Below are 15,010 nucleotides of genomic sequence, written 5' to 3'. Positions count from 1 at the left end.
AATAATTAGCATGTACCTGAATAATATATTTGTTCCGGGTCGCGAATGATTTGTCGCGTGTGTTGCGCCATGGCTTAGCTGAGAAGCACGGGGCGAGGGAACTCTTTCGGGTATCGGTAATTAACAACAAGATCAATTACATTAATAACTTATCTTCATTTGGGACTCGTCGCATGTAATAATTGCGCGTGATATGTCTAATTGACCGGCTTTCTTTTTGGAGAATATTGTTTTAAAAACGGACGGATTTTCCTCTTGAAATGTAACGAGTGTAGCAAATAAATTGTCGATAGTTTTACCAATAATAAAAATGCCTCAAACATATTGACACTTAATTCTATTTCGCCGCAATATTAAATAGCGACATCGCAATACTAAGTAAACGCTCAACCGGTGCCGCATGATGATATAATCGTGTGGAACTTTAAAAACAAATGTTTCATATGAGAGTCGCTATCGATGTGACATCTTTTTCCTTCGTTGACGAATAAGAAAGAACTGCTATGCCGATGGCAATGTCAACTGCTTCCACGTGACTTTCGTCCTCTAAAAAATTTAAACAATTGTTCATCTTCCACAGAAGATGCTGAACAGTTATCAGAAGATATTTTTGCTTTCATTTATTAAATACGCATATCTTTTTCTTTCTCTAATAAGCAAATTTTTACAACATTCGTGATTCAGGTCGTTTTTTTGAAAAAATCCATGCTCCCTGAAATCAAGTTTAGCCATTTCAACTAAAGTTTAGGAACAGTCACAGATGAAATAATGTAAGGTTTACTGCATATACTGTCGAAATTCAATATAGTATTCCACAACTTTTTCTAATCCTATCTATTAGAGAATTTATCAAGGGTTCGCAACTAGGTAATCCGTGAAGCGTCTGCAAATTAATTATAAGTTGCAGCAAAGCTGGCAAGACGTAACCTAAATAACAATAGTTTCCTCCCTGAAGCAAATCAAGAGTGCATGCTAAATTTTTCATTACCACAGCATATTTTTCAAACAAGCACGTTCCTGTATCTTGAGCCACTCAGGAGATGAAAACTCTTTTCTGTATATCTAAACGTTTACGAGATACTGAAGGTTAAAATTTTTAACTTGTACTCCAAATATCTCCGTATCTACCAAGAATTGAGAGTTGAGATTTATGGTGAGAATAGGGTTGACATAGGACACATATTGCGACAAAAACGAGCTCCTGTATGTTGAGACGTCTAGGAGATAAAAGGCCCTTTACTGTATCTTTAACCGTTTAGGAAATATCGAAGTTTAAAATTCTTAATTTGTACAGTAAATATCTCCGTACCTACTAGGAACAGGGAGTCGAGATTTATGGTGGTGAGAACAGTGTTGATATAGGATTATATTGTGGTAGAAGCGCGTTCCTGTATCTTGAGCCGTTTAGGAGATATCGAAGGTTAAAGTTTTGAAACTTGTACCATTGATATCTCCGCTTCTACTGGGAGCAGAGAGTCGTAATTTATGGAAAAATGTAGGTTTTTGAGAGGACTTTAATTTGGTGCCAGAACCAGGCCTGTATCTCTAACCGTTTAGGAGATATCGAAGGTTAAAGTTTTCCAACCTTTCTCCGTTGATATCTCCGCTTCTACTGGGAGTAGAGAGTCGCCATTTACGGCAAAATGTAGGGTTTTGAGAGGACTTTAATTTGGTGCCAGAGCCAGGCCTGTATCTAACCGTTTAGGAGATATCGGAGATTAAAATTTTTCAGCTTGTACCGTTAATATCTCCGCTTCTATTGTGAATTGAGTGTCGAGATTTAGGGCAAAAGCGTGTACCTGTTTTTTTGAGTCGTTTATGAGATACCGAAGATTACATGTTTAAATTTAAATATAATTTTAGTTTAATTCTTTAATTTTAATGTTGATATTTTCGTTTCTACTTGGAGTTGGAAGTCGATGTTTATGGCGTGAATACGGTTAATATAGGACTATATTGTGGCGAAAGCGCGTTCCTAGGTTTTGAGCCGTTTCCGCGAAGAAACTGGTCGGAGGACGTTCGCAGCCGTGGTGGAATTTGACGTTCGCGTTCGCAAGGGCTTAGTATTTTACTCGCGAAGGGACGTCATCGTCCTTCTTTTCACAACGGTGTCGGATGTTTAGCTCCTTTCTTCCTAATTTTCTGCGACAACAAGACCGCGTCGGGGCCCTAACGGGGCATGTTCGCTTATAACTAGCAGCGTTTATCTGAGGAGCGCTTCTCGGGAATATTCTGCTCGAAGGATTAGTCCGCGATAGAACGTTTCCTGTGATCGGAGACCGCTTTAGTTTAAAGTTAAATTGTAGCAAGAGTATTGTTATCGGGCAGCTCTGATGCGGGCTGCTGGCATCAATCTGTGACGTCTACCGCGCGCTTTTGCGATTACCGGTAAATTCAGTGTTCTCGATTGCTCGCGCGATTTCAGGTGGCCATAATATGGGGATAATACGTGGCAATGTGTGGCAATAATATATAGCAGTAATATACGGCAACCAATATATGGCAACAATATATCGCAACAATATATGGCAATAATATATAGCTATAATATATGGCAATAATTCATGGAATATATTTTTCGTTATAAATGTCAATGGCAAAATTTGCGGCATGCACAATATAATAATAAAAGAGCTCTCTGTAAGTATTGAGTCAAACGCTCACCAATGATGATGTTGGTAATGTCCCGTTGCCAATGTCCAACCAGGTCTACCAATGTTCTTCCATGTCCGCTACCGCTCTCCATGTCGCGCAGCATTCATCTTGCAGCGCGTCCCACGGTGATTGCTACACTTTCGCGACGCGGTCGATATTTGTATTAGAGCGGCGATATTTGCGTTAAATAACGAACGTTTTATGTCGACATCGGTGGAAACTTTTTACGCGCTGCGAAACGGACTTTATAAACTCGATCGGCAAGGAGCAAAAACTGTGTGAAAATTTATCGACTCGTCCAACGGACTTTTACGGCGCTTTTCGCGATTGCATCGGAAAAGTCACGAAAATGCGGTATTATCGATATCTACGAGTGCAATATTCACGAATGCACGTGAGGAAAGATTAGATAATCAAAAGCCGGTCGCTTCAAGGGAACGCAAAAAATAGAGAAGCGGGGCAACGTTTTCACGCATGATAGTTCCGTCACGACGAAGCTTACGTTCGCGATGCTTTGGCGAAATGAGAATTTAAGTGTTCTTTGTTGGAGCACGGGTAAAAATGCGTATTTTGATAACCGCGGTCGCGATATTCAAAGGCACGCGAGCGAGGATACCTCAAGCTCGGCGTGCGCTTGCGCAATCTGTGCTCGCATTATACGCTACTCGAGACAATAGGGATCGTGATGAATGGACAATATTGCCATATAATTCTACAGCCTGTTTTGCAAATAAAAGAAAAGCAGCAACGGTATCGGCATTTATGCGTATGAATATATTTTACACGGACAATTGAATATTGTCAAATAATTATATCGTTAAATAACTCTGCGGCCCGCTTGAAAAATAAAAATAAAGCAGCTGATGACGATTTCGTGTTTGTACATCGCGGTTGTACAGAATATTTCTTATTCAGATGACTGAATATCAATAGAGAATCATTCACTATTTTAAATCTCGTATGTAATGCAGGATATCGCGAACAAATAATTCCCTAATTGTTTCGAGCAATGTATTGAATTCAACGTCACAAACACACACATGCAAGAATCTATTTGCAATTCGCATTGACTTGAACGATATTTCATCTAGTCACACCATATCCGTCATGCGGAATTTTGTTTTTCTTTTTATTTTGCATTTACTCACCGAAACGACTTGCAGTCAGAGCCGGCCACGTTCCGCTTCAACTCTGTAACAAAAAATTCACATTCGTTCATGAGATCAGACCAACGAGTGCGGGCGAGTAAAATTGTAGTTTACCCTTTGCGATCGTAATTCAAGTCGAGTCGGAAATTATATCTCAGCTCTAGATCGCCAAGAGTCAAACAGAGGATTATAGTAAATTTGTAAACTTACCTTCAAGCCGACTCTGCTTGGCCCGAACCGAATCCTTCGGTGCGGCACCCGCGTCCGCCGAATTGCTGTTGTTTTCCGCACAACTGAAACAGAAAAATAATTTCCCGGTTAATAACCTGCGGTAGAGAGAGAATATCTTGGATCGGGCGAATCGAAAATACGGAAATATTTTGATGTGGGATTTTTATCTCAATATTTATATTTCAATATTGAAGATTTAAATGAGACATGAAACTTTCAAGAGGGCTGATGAGGAACAAGTTGCAAAGGCAAAGATCGTAAAGGGTTGAACACAGATGTATAGGAAACTTGTAAACTTTACCTTCCGATCGACTCTGCTTGGCCCGACCGGATCCACCGGTACGGCATCCGCATCTGCCGGATTGTTGTTACTTTCCGCAACAACTAAAACAGAAATGTAGTTTTCCCAGTTGATAATCTGTGGTGGAGAGAGAATATCTTTGATCGAGGTAAATCGGAAATACGGAAATATTTTGATATGGGATATTTATCTCAATATTTTAGTTTCAACATTGAAAATTCAAATGAGACATGAAGCTTTCAAGAAAGCTGATGAGGAATAAGTTGCAAAAGCAAAGATGTTAAAGGGTTGGACAAAGATGTGTAAAACACTTGTAAACTTTACCTTCCGGCCGACCCTGCTCTGCCCGAACCAGATCCTCCGGTGCGGCATCAGCGTCCGCCGGACTTGCTTCTCGCAACGTCTGGAACAAAAATTTAGCGTTCCTGGTTGGTAAGCAGCGATAGAGAAAGAATGTTTGATCGGAATGAGTGGAGAATATTCGCTACGGTTTTTTTTTTTTTTTTTTTTTTCTTCATTGACATTGAAAGTCTAGATAGGACATGGAGCTCTTGAAAGAGCTGACGAAAAAAGATGACAACAAGAAACGGAGACAACAGTTGTGTGCTTTCGAAAATATTCTTTTACAAATGGACATTTAAATTTGAATCCCGTAAGGAGAGTAAGCAAACTTGGAATTTTGTAATGCTTGACGCAAATTTTGTGATACCATTATTTTTGGAGAAGATACAAATAAAATGATATAATTTGATTTTGGTTTATTTTTATTTGGTTAAATTGTTATCTTTTTCTATAAAAATAGAAATTTAGATAATAATATTTCATGTTAACGTATTTAGATTAGTTATCATATAAAAATAATAAATACATGGTACTCAATGCATGCGACTTACATTGTCGTATTCTTACTGGTGTCCTTTACTCGCGGCATCATAATCCTCGACCGAAATAATCCCTGTGTCTCGGAACGTCGCCTCATCCCTCATTGTGAATGTAATCCCTCGGATCGCTCACTGTCACGGACACTGTCATTGCACTATTAAACACTGCACAATTAAACTATTAATGTCGTTCGGATAATAGGCCTTTCGCGTCCGCGTACACGTAAGCTTGTAATTCGTGCCCGACCGCGAAATATTTTTTCGCGATTTCGTCGAGACACGTCATCAGAATTACACGAGAAGCCGCAAATTTTCGCGTGTCGATACAGACTACACTCGCTAATGAGAGGACCTCGCGTCCGCGTTAATTAGGCGTTCGAACATTACTAACGCCGCGACAATGACGCAGTATATTGCTGGAGAGTGACGCGGTCCGTGCGGCTTGAGTGCCCGAGTCTAACTGGAGGCCATTTTGCGTCGCCGCAGCATGTAGCCGCTTTTCGGTGGGAGACGAATTCCCGGCTTCTGATTGGCTGGGGCCTCCCATCCGGCCATCGCCGTCTCGGTACGTACGTTGCGCCTGTTCGTGATTGTCCCCAAGCTGTGTAGCCTCAGGGACTGTTTAACGGTCTTAAGGCTCGTCTACAATAGCTGGAAGAGTAAGGCTGTAAGGCTGTAACGTAAGCTGTCAGCGAATGAAAATATTTCATTTCGTCGTCACGGATCTAACTACTGGACGGGTAAATGTGAAATAATTGTTTAGCCGCGTTAATTAAAATATATATTGTTGCAATAAAAGAAGGTTATGTAAATAGAGTGTACTTAATAATAGAACTTATTTTTAAACGAAATAATCCAGCAGCACAGCACAGGAACGCATCTCACCACAGTTGGTATGGTGTGGTAGTAGCTTAAAGTTTTATTTAATACTATAATTTCGATCCTAATTATTTAACGACGATGGATCTAACTAAACGCGGTGACGCTCTTTGCACATGCGAATTACAGATCGTCGGAGTCGATTGCTATGCGTCAGTTCTCAATTATCCCGGTCATCACGATAGGTCCTTAGGTGGTTATTTCGCAATTACGCGTTTTTACTGACTATGTTATCGTAACGGATCGAGATCACAGAACATACTAGCGCGATACTGGAGGCATGCGACTTACACGTCTGAGACGTTCACGTAGGGGGATTAACGCCGGGATGCAGCAGCTCTCTCGCTCTGTGTCACCAGCGGCTTTTCCTCCTACTCCCTCGGGTTTTCGCACGGCAGGATAATCCTGGGCACTGTCCGCGAGTGTTCACCCACGCCCGGTTTCGCGATTACCTCTCGTTACGCTATGACGCAATTCCCTTTGTTACGGGACGATATTCCGCAACACGTGTGTGCACCGTTCGCGCGTCCAGCAACGACTCCTGTGCACACTTCACGTGCCTAGCAACGACTGAGCAGGCTTGTGCCTGCTCGAAGCACAACGGCTTCCCCTACTGCTCGTTTTTTTTTTTTTTTTCTACGGCGGTTTTCGCTACAAAGGCGACCCTTATCTACAAAGCGGGTCGCCGCACTTCGTGTCTATATACATGCGTCAGGCTCGTACCTAATCGGGGCCCCCGCTGTGCTAAATAAAATTTTTATAAAATTATCGCGCGCTACCGCTATCGCTGTTACCAACGATTCGATAGTAAATAAATAAATTATCGCACGCGATATTTCTTATCAAGAGGTTCTTAGTTACCTCGAGTATTTCAATTAAAATACGCAAAACTTAATTTTCAACACGGATGGTGAGCTGGTTGTTTCGTGATTCGATTTAAAGTTAGTTAACAAATTATTAATAATAAAGACTCGTTAATTACGAATATGCACCTCACCATACGTGGTTACTTGTAGAACATAAAATAATGAATATATTAATCCATATGCGTGTTATAATAAACAATCTAATAAATTCGGCCAAGCCAAAATAAAATTTAACCGTTAAGTTGTGACCGGAGCGCGGGTGACCCATAAAATTTGGACCTCACCTATATGGTGACTCTTACCTATATGGTACCTATTTGATACCTGTATGGTCCCCCTGTATGGACCCTCGATGGTACCCTACAGGGTATGGTGCCTCTATGGTTTGGTACCTGTATGGCCTTGCTTTATGATCCCTCGATGGTACCCTAAACGGTATGGTACCTGTATGGTCTCCTATTCGGAGCCCCTATGGTGTCCTCCTTGGATCGGTTGATTACCTTGATGGTCCACCTTGATGGGACCTCTAGGAAGCGAGTCTGGTACCGGGATGGTACTCCTACGTGGTTGGTTCCAATGAACAGGATGGTGCACCTGTAAGGGTCCGCGAAAATACCGCGATGGTCCCGAGCTAATATTTATGGACAAATTGAAAAATTTTTGGTTAAAATTGTCTGTCTCGAGTTCCGCGCCTCAGCTTTGCCCCCGACGCACCTTTTATTATCGGTCGCCACCTTATTTTTTGGATTAATAAGGAAACCTTCGGTTTGAATTAATATCAAAGAAATCTATATGAAATGCTGGTTCGCGTCGCTGGACGGATTCTTTACTACAGTCGGAACCTATATGGAATACGATCGTGTACGAACGGAGGATAGGTATGATGGGTACGTATGTATATCTCGAATAAATGTTAAACAAACAATATCACATATATATTTATAAAATACAATAACGCTCTTATACTCTACCCTGAAATAATAGTTATTATTGTTGTTACTAGCTACGTCGGTTCGAATGGGCCACGCCCTTCGCGCTGACCTATGTGGTCGTATGGTCTAAGACGTATTTGCGGAATATAAAATATCAGACTTCCGTTCATCAAGCTTCTTTAACGACGCGCGTCTTAAATAACCGCTTTAGGCCTTTATCAATTCTCGTATCCCGAACGTTGGAGTCACAGAGTCGTGAACATTATTCACTAGCGAGTATTACTGACCGCGAATACCTATATGGTACAATCTCGTAGACGTATAAATCTATGGCGCGATTCACTATACAATTACGCGTAGCACGTCGGAATGGAAATAGACGAACTTACGATCACGCTCGAGGAATTTCTGGTACTTACGGGAGGCTTGCGCCGTCTCGCAATCAACTATCCCCGGAAGGGCTCTCTACTGCGCCGCTCGCTACGGCCGTTTCCTCTCCCCCTCGGGATCCGCCGCTTCCCACGGACCGTTATCCCCACTACGCGCCTCCTTTGTCCGCACGTCCGCTCTATAGTCGGACGCGGCACGCACTGTATACGTCTTTGTCATGCTCGCGTCAGGACCGTAGCTATCATGATGCGTCGCCCGCTTTTATATAAAACACAAAATTCTTTATAGTTCTTAAACTAAAAACAATATAATAAATCGGCTCGTGGCGACGGATACCTTATCGGACAAGGTATATATGCGCAAAAGTACGTTTTACAAAATGTGGCTAAAACAAAACTAGACCTGTAAATAATAAAAATTCCAATGCCAAAGTGTTAAGAACGCAGCGCACATCAATAATTTATAAATAACTTAATTTTGACCTATATGGTTCTTAGGTGGTACCTATGTGGCACCTCGCTAAATCGACTACCTATGTGGCTCTTATGGTCTTAATTGGTTCCCTGAGTGGTCAACCTACATGGATCTATGCGGCGACTTATACGGGATTCTTCTTGTGATCCTATGTGGTCTCCTTCGTGGTCCTCTAAGTGGTCTGCCTTGGTGGACTTGTCCCGTAACCTCGATGGTGTTCCTATGTGGCTCCCGGATGGTATCACCTCTTTAGATAGTAGGTCAGGACCTAGATCGTACCTCGGAGATATCCGGATGGCTGGTTAGATCCTAGATGGTAATCGAACGATGTTCCAATGGTTGGTCAGGACTTATATGGAACTCGGCTGATACTCGAATGGCTAGTCAGGTCCTAAATGGTAATCAGACTATATTCGGACCGTTGTTTATGGCTAGATTGTGACCGGGGTACGACGGCCCAGAAAATTTGTGCGAGCTCAATCCTATTATGGTCGTATGGTACTTCGACCGGGGTATGGTATGGTATGGTATGGTATGGTTTTGGTATGATATGGTATGGTTAGGTTAGGTTTTGGTATGGCTTTGGTATGGTTAGGTTTAGTATGGTTAGGTTTAGTATGGTTAGGTTTTTTTTAGTATGGTTTTTTTAGTATGGTTAGGTTAGGTATGGTTAGGTTAGGTTAGTATGGTTAGGTTTTTTTAGTATGGTTAGTATGGTTAGGTTAGGTTAGGTTTTTTAGTATGGTTAGGTTAGGTTAGGTTGTGACCGGGTTTCGATCACGGGATTAAAATACGGACCCTGTCGACCAGTTCCACCAGTCGAGATCGATTATACTGGTCCCGTATTGTTTCGTGTTTATTCGGGCCAGTCGCGTACCGCGGTACTGGTCCCACTACGATTCGGTCTCTCCGCCCTTCACGGTCGCCAGTCGCTGTGTTCTATCGAGGGGCAGCGACTCCCCTGACGATCTATTCAGAGAATGAGAATCGCAAATTTGTAATCGTCCGAAGTCACAAGTTCGATCACTGGACCGTTCGTTCATTGGCAAACGTATTTTCCCTGGTCCTTCGCGTCGCTTCTCTCGGGTGGCTCGAATATTTGTTCTCTACGCGGCACCGAAGCTAATCTGCTCGAATACACGTCCGCGGAGTTTCCTCGCCCGAGATTTCGTAAGTCTCACCAGTCGCTGACGATCGTACTGGTGCGATTATTTATTTATTTGCCAATTAGTGGCAAAACTCGTAAACCGACTGGGTTTCAGTGGACTGTTCGAACTATTAGGGATTAAATAATTCACTGAATCGAATGAACGTGTGAATAAAAAATGTAAAAATTTATTGTTTATCGCCAGTCGTCGGCGTACATATATCTTCGAATATATTATAATAAAGTCGGTTTCGGTATAAAAGTAGTCAAGATGGCGACCCTCGGTCGCCAACGGTCGCCGGGATCCTCGGATCGTATGACGCAATATGGCGGAAGGCCTTGTGTAACGCGACACCGCCTTTGATGTCCGCCGCGTAACCGACGCCGCACTCGGTTAACGACGCACCGCACACACGCGGTAATTAACGCGCCGGGAGGAGATTGAACGTCCGCGCACTGCCGAGGCCTAATCACTCGCGGGATACGTGAACGGCTACGCCGCACTTACCGCCCTGTCGGCGAGGGGGGAGAGGACGCTGTCCTGCGCGGCCTGAAGGTATCGGTCCCTTCGTCTGAGGCGGCTGTCCCTATCCCTCGGTACGGTAATCCCTTAGGCACTGCAATCCCTTTTTGCGCTGTGTCACTCGCGGTACACGCGCGGCGCGGGAGGACGCAACGACGTAATGCGTGCAATGACGCAATCGCGTAGGCAGTTATCGGTACGCTCTCCGGTCCGCACGAGGCGACGCCTGTCTCGGGATCCGGTGCTCGACTCCTCGATCCTTTGTACGGGGGTCCCCTTTATACCCTAGGTGTCACGTGACCGACTCTAAAGTGGGGATTCCCCAGTCTCCAGTCGCCCGCGGAACGTACGAGCCTGTCGCTTCCGCAGAACTCGCGCTCTTTCCTTACTTCGGCGGGCTTTGTCTTCCGCCGTTCAATTTTCTGTTCCGCGTGCTACCGGATTTAGGTAGCCTCTGGATCGAACTTAAAAGTAATCGTCGCATTCGCTCGATTGATAATAAATAATAGCGTACCCTTTGTGAGCCACTCGGAGGGTCATTCGCAAGCCCCGTGGCCCTTTTACATGCTCATTTCTTCGCGGTTCACTCGTGGAACCGCTCGCTATGCGTGGATGTGTCCCTCATCACTCGTGGAACGTTTATTTATTATTAACTCTATTTTTTACCAGTCAGCTCTTTTATATAGGTTTATTCTTCCGACACTCACCAGTCGGTGATCGCTCGCGCCGCGTGAATATCCACGCGCCCTATCGTCTCTTTCTAACTGGCAGTTTCGCGGCCAGTCGTTATTTATCGATCTTTAACTGGTACCGAAGTGTCCGATCGTAACTTTCCGACGTTCCGACTGGTACCGAAGTATCCAGTCGTTTTTCCGACTTTCCGACTGGTACCGAAGTATCCGATCGTAACTTTCCGACATTCCGACTGGTACCGAAGTATCCAGTCGTCTCTCCGATTTTCCGACTGGTACCGAAGTATCCGATCGTAACTTTCCGACGTGCCGACTGGTACCGAAGTATCCAGTCGTCTTTTTACCGACAACGGACTGGTGCTTGCACTTCCAGTCGGTTATTTCCGACTTTCTACTGGTGCACTCGCACTCTGGTTCGTTCTTACCTTCGTTCGACTGGTGCTTACACCTCCGGTCGACTTATGACTGGTGTTTTTGGGTTCGGTCGGTGTTTTTGACCGAACTTTAAGGTCCTGAGAGTCAGGATCGCTTGGTTGACCTGGCTGACGGTCAGGTTCTATTTCATGTCCAGGCTTAAGGCCTGGATCGGTCTGGTTGGGTTAGGTTAGATTTTCTAGTACCCACCCTTTCTATCGTTGGACCCACCCTGTTGGTTTTGCTTCCGGTGAGTCCTGTGGAACTCATCCACGCTCTGTACCGTGACAGATATTATTCTTAACGACTAACTTAGCCTAGTCAGTCTGAGCTTATCACTACCAGCTTTTTCCTCGCTGGTTGATTACAAAAACAAAGTATCAAAATCAAATAAACTAAATCAAACCCCATTGGGTGTACAATGTTACTGAAATCAAAACGCGTCTCGTCCTCTCGGGACTTGCCGACGGTTGCTATGAAAACTATCTTAATTACATCACAGTGGCTATATAAATGCTTGTGATAAAAACGAACTAAAATAGAAAAATCGAACCAGTATTCAACTTAACTAACGAGGTTTCCCGTTCCTTATGAACTAACGCTCGCATCAGCTGGTTCTGAGACGTTCTTCGCGACCTCGCTTACGCTTGTCTCTTTAATAAATTACAACATAACAAAAATGCTTAATATTAACGAGGATTTTCTCCAAGCCTCTGCAGACGGGTGGTTACTCCGGTTGTTCCCCTTCCTGGGGTTGCTCATCCTTCAGCACTGGAGCCTCTTCCTCACCCTCACGCGCAGTCTCCGGGTAGACGTCGACCGCGCTCTCCTGTTGCCGGTCCGCGGCTACACGGCCCCCGTTTACCGAGTCGATGGAAACGTTCTCGTCGGGACCATGGTGTTCCTCTGGTTGCATCAGCTCGAATGCCTGTTCAGCCTCGATGAATGCTTGAACCAGGCTTAGATAGGTTTGCCGCTTGTCGCTGACATCCGCTTTATCGGATGAGTCTACCGTGATGGTGGACTGTGCGGATCTGCTTGTTGGTTCCGGGTTGTCCTTGCTCGAGGTGACGACTATTGTCTCTGTGGAATCGTCAATTTCCCGGTCTTGAGGTGTCCTTACCTGGTGTGTCTCGTCAGAACGGCTTTCTTCTGACTCGGTAGGATTTTCTTCCTCAGTGTCGGATTTTGTCCACTGGTTGGTGCTCCGTTGAGGTATTTCAGTCCTGTGTAGTCTTACTTGCAGGATTTTACCAGTGGTAGCAGCTGGTCGCTCGTCTTCGTCTAGCGACGACTCCGACACGTTCTCCGCCGAGTTTGTGTCCTCGGATGTTTCCGGAGGTGTTGTTTGTCTCCTCCTTCTTTTGGGTGGCTGGAGTTCGCCTAAATCCCGGAGTATCTCGTCGAGTTTCTCCTGTAGTACGTGCGCCTGATCTCTGGGCGTTCTTTTGTTCGTCTTCGTTGTTACGAAGCGGCCCGTTCTTGGATCGCGCTCTCTGTGCAGCGGGTCTTGGGTTGATTTGAATCGCTCTGCCCGCGGTCCTTCGTGAGTCTCCTTTTTAGACAGGTGTTGTCTCGGCGGGATCTTTCGCCTTCTGATCCATGTTGCTGCGCTGATCATTTTGAATGGGTCCTCTTCGGACTCAGAGTCGCTGCTCCACATCCTTTTGTTGATCGGTGCTCTCCTTGCACCGGATGTGCCGGGTTGCGGGTCCTGTGCCCGTCTCGTGCCAGATGTACCCGGTTGCGGCTCCCGTGTCTCTCTCGTGCCAGATGTGCTGGGTTGCGCGTTGTCCATTTGGTATCTGGCTCGACCCGAGATGGGTGTGCTCGTAGCGATCGTTGCTGTCTCGTGGTCTCGCTGAGAGATGGTTGATTCTGTCTGTTGATCCTGTTGTCTGTTCAGGATGTCGACATTTAGTTGGTATTGTCGCCGCAGGTTCTCTCTCGATCTTCGCAGTTGTTGTATCGCCTCGCGTTCTCGGCGCAGGCTCTGCTCGATTTCCGCCTCCATCTCTCTGTTGCGCCGCTCCAATTCTCTGTTCTCTTCCTCTATCTCTCTTCGTTCTCGGCGCGCTCTCTCCAGCTCCGCTTTGATCTTTTGGAGGTTTTTCTCCATCCTGTTGCGGTGATGTCCAGTTGTCGCCTCTACGCTGGAATTATTATCCCGGTTATCGGGCTGACTCGGACTCCGGGCCTGGTCTCTGTGGAACCTGTGAACAAACTTCTCTCTTTCCCCGGATGTTGGGATGCTGGAGTGTGATTGGATGGATCGGAGGGACGGTGATGCTATTTGCCTAAGCGGGTCTGTCGCGCCCGGTGGTAGGTCTTGTTCTAACGCTATCTTTATTAATTGCGCTACTTGTCCCTGTAAAGATCTAAGATTCTTTATTAAGAAACCTATCGCTGTCGTATTTCGATCGACTTGCTCCTGCGACGCTAGTCTGAGCGTGGAGGCTTCCGAATGTGGAGGCGACTGGATCTCGCCCTCCGGTGGCCAATGCCTCAGGAAGTCTCTGTCGATGATTTCCGGACTCTGCGGGGGTTGCGGCTCCTGTGGTGCCTGCTCCGCGTTCGCCAGTCTGCGCTGTAACTCTGGCTTGGGGAGTCCTTGAGTGAGGTGGCTGTACCAGTCGTACAGTTCGTTATCGTTTTCGCGCAATTCGATCAAGTAATTATCTCTGGGCTTTTCCGGTAAGCCACGCGTTCGCGGAAAATAGTGTTCTCTGATCCCAGAGTTTCCGTATTGTACGATGTGTCGTACTATCGCGAACATGAGCGCGTAATAATTTCGTTTATAGTCGCCTGAGACGACTCTTCCTCTTACCGTGAGGGACTGCGACGAGTACCTTAGTATGGGATCGTATCCCTCCTCGCGCAAGTATCGGTTTATATTGGCTATCGGCTGTCGCAAGCCTTCTACGAGCCTATCCTCGGTCGTGTGCTTGAACCACGCGTTTTCAAAGTGGTAGCACAGTACCTCGCAGTCTTCGCGCGTCTCGTCGTCGTCTGCTATCTCGCGCGGTGGACCATACAGGAGATCCGGTTCAGGAGACGGTTCATACTCGTCTTTCCCGACGGATAGCAGGGAATCGGTCTGCGTCGACGCGTTGGTCACGTCGATTGTACTTTCGCGCGATGTCTGGGACCGCGAATCGCTTTCGCGCGATATTTGGGACGCGATTTTTCGGCGATATTTGGGACCGCGAATCGTTTTCGCGCCTTGTTTCGCGTCGCGAGTCGTACGTAATGCTCGCGTAGGACGTGTTCGACGAATACTGTTCGTCCGTGTGGCGGTCTGCGCTGTCGCTCCAGTCGTTTCGTCTCGTCGTCCAGTCCGTCGTCGTTTCGATCGGTGGCTGGCTGTTTGATTTCGCGTCACTTTCCGACGAACTTTTGTCGTCGACGGTGAATATGGGTACCCTTTTGTCGAACTTGATTTTGTCGTCGAACATGGCATCCGGGTACGCCACGGGT

General features: G+C 45.5%; 1 long non-coding RNA gene across 1 annotated transcript; it reads right to left on the bottom strand.

The window, feature by feature from the left end:
* Positions 1 to 3,823: 3,823 nt before the first annotated feature.
* LOC112588529 (uncharacterized) lies at positions 3,824 to 4,432 on the bottom strand. Its single transcript, XR_003112898.1, has 3 exons — positions 4,336 to 4,432; positions 4,014 to 4,096; positions 3,824 to 3,846 (listed from the first exon to the last, which is right to left on the bottom strand). It is a non-coding gene; the product is annotated as an uncharacterized LOC112588529 (long non-coding RNA).
* Positions 4,433 to 15,010: the final 10,578 nt, after the last annotated feature.

Source organism: Harpegnathos saltator, unplaced genomic scaffold, assembly GCF_003227715.2.
Source record: "Harpegnathos saltator strain DR-91 unplaced genomic scaffold, Hsal_v8.6 scaffold238, whole genome shotgun sequence".
Classification (NCBI taxonomy): Eukaryota; Metazoa; Arthropoda; class Insecta; order Hymenoptera; family Formicidae; genus Harpegnathos; species Harpegnathos saltator.
Note: the sequence above shows the minus strand (reverse complement) of the source record. Positions and strands in the feature narration are given on the sequence as shown.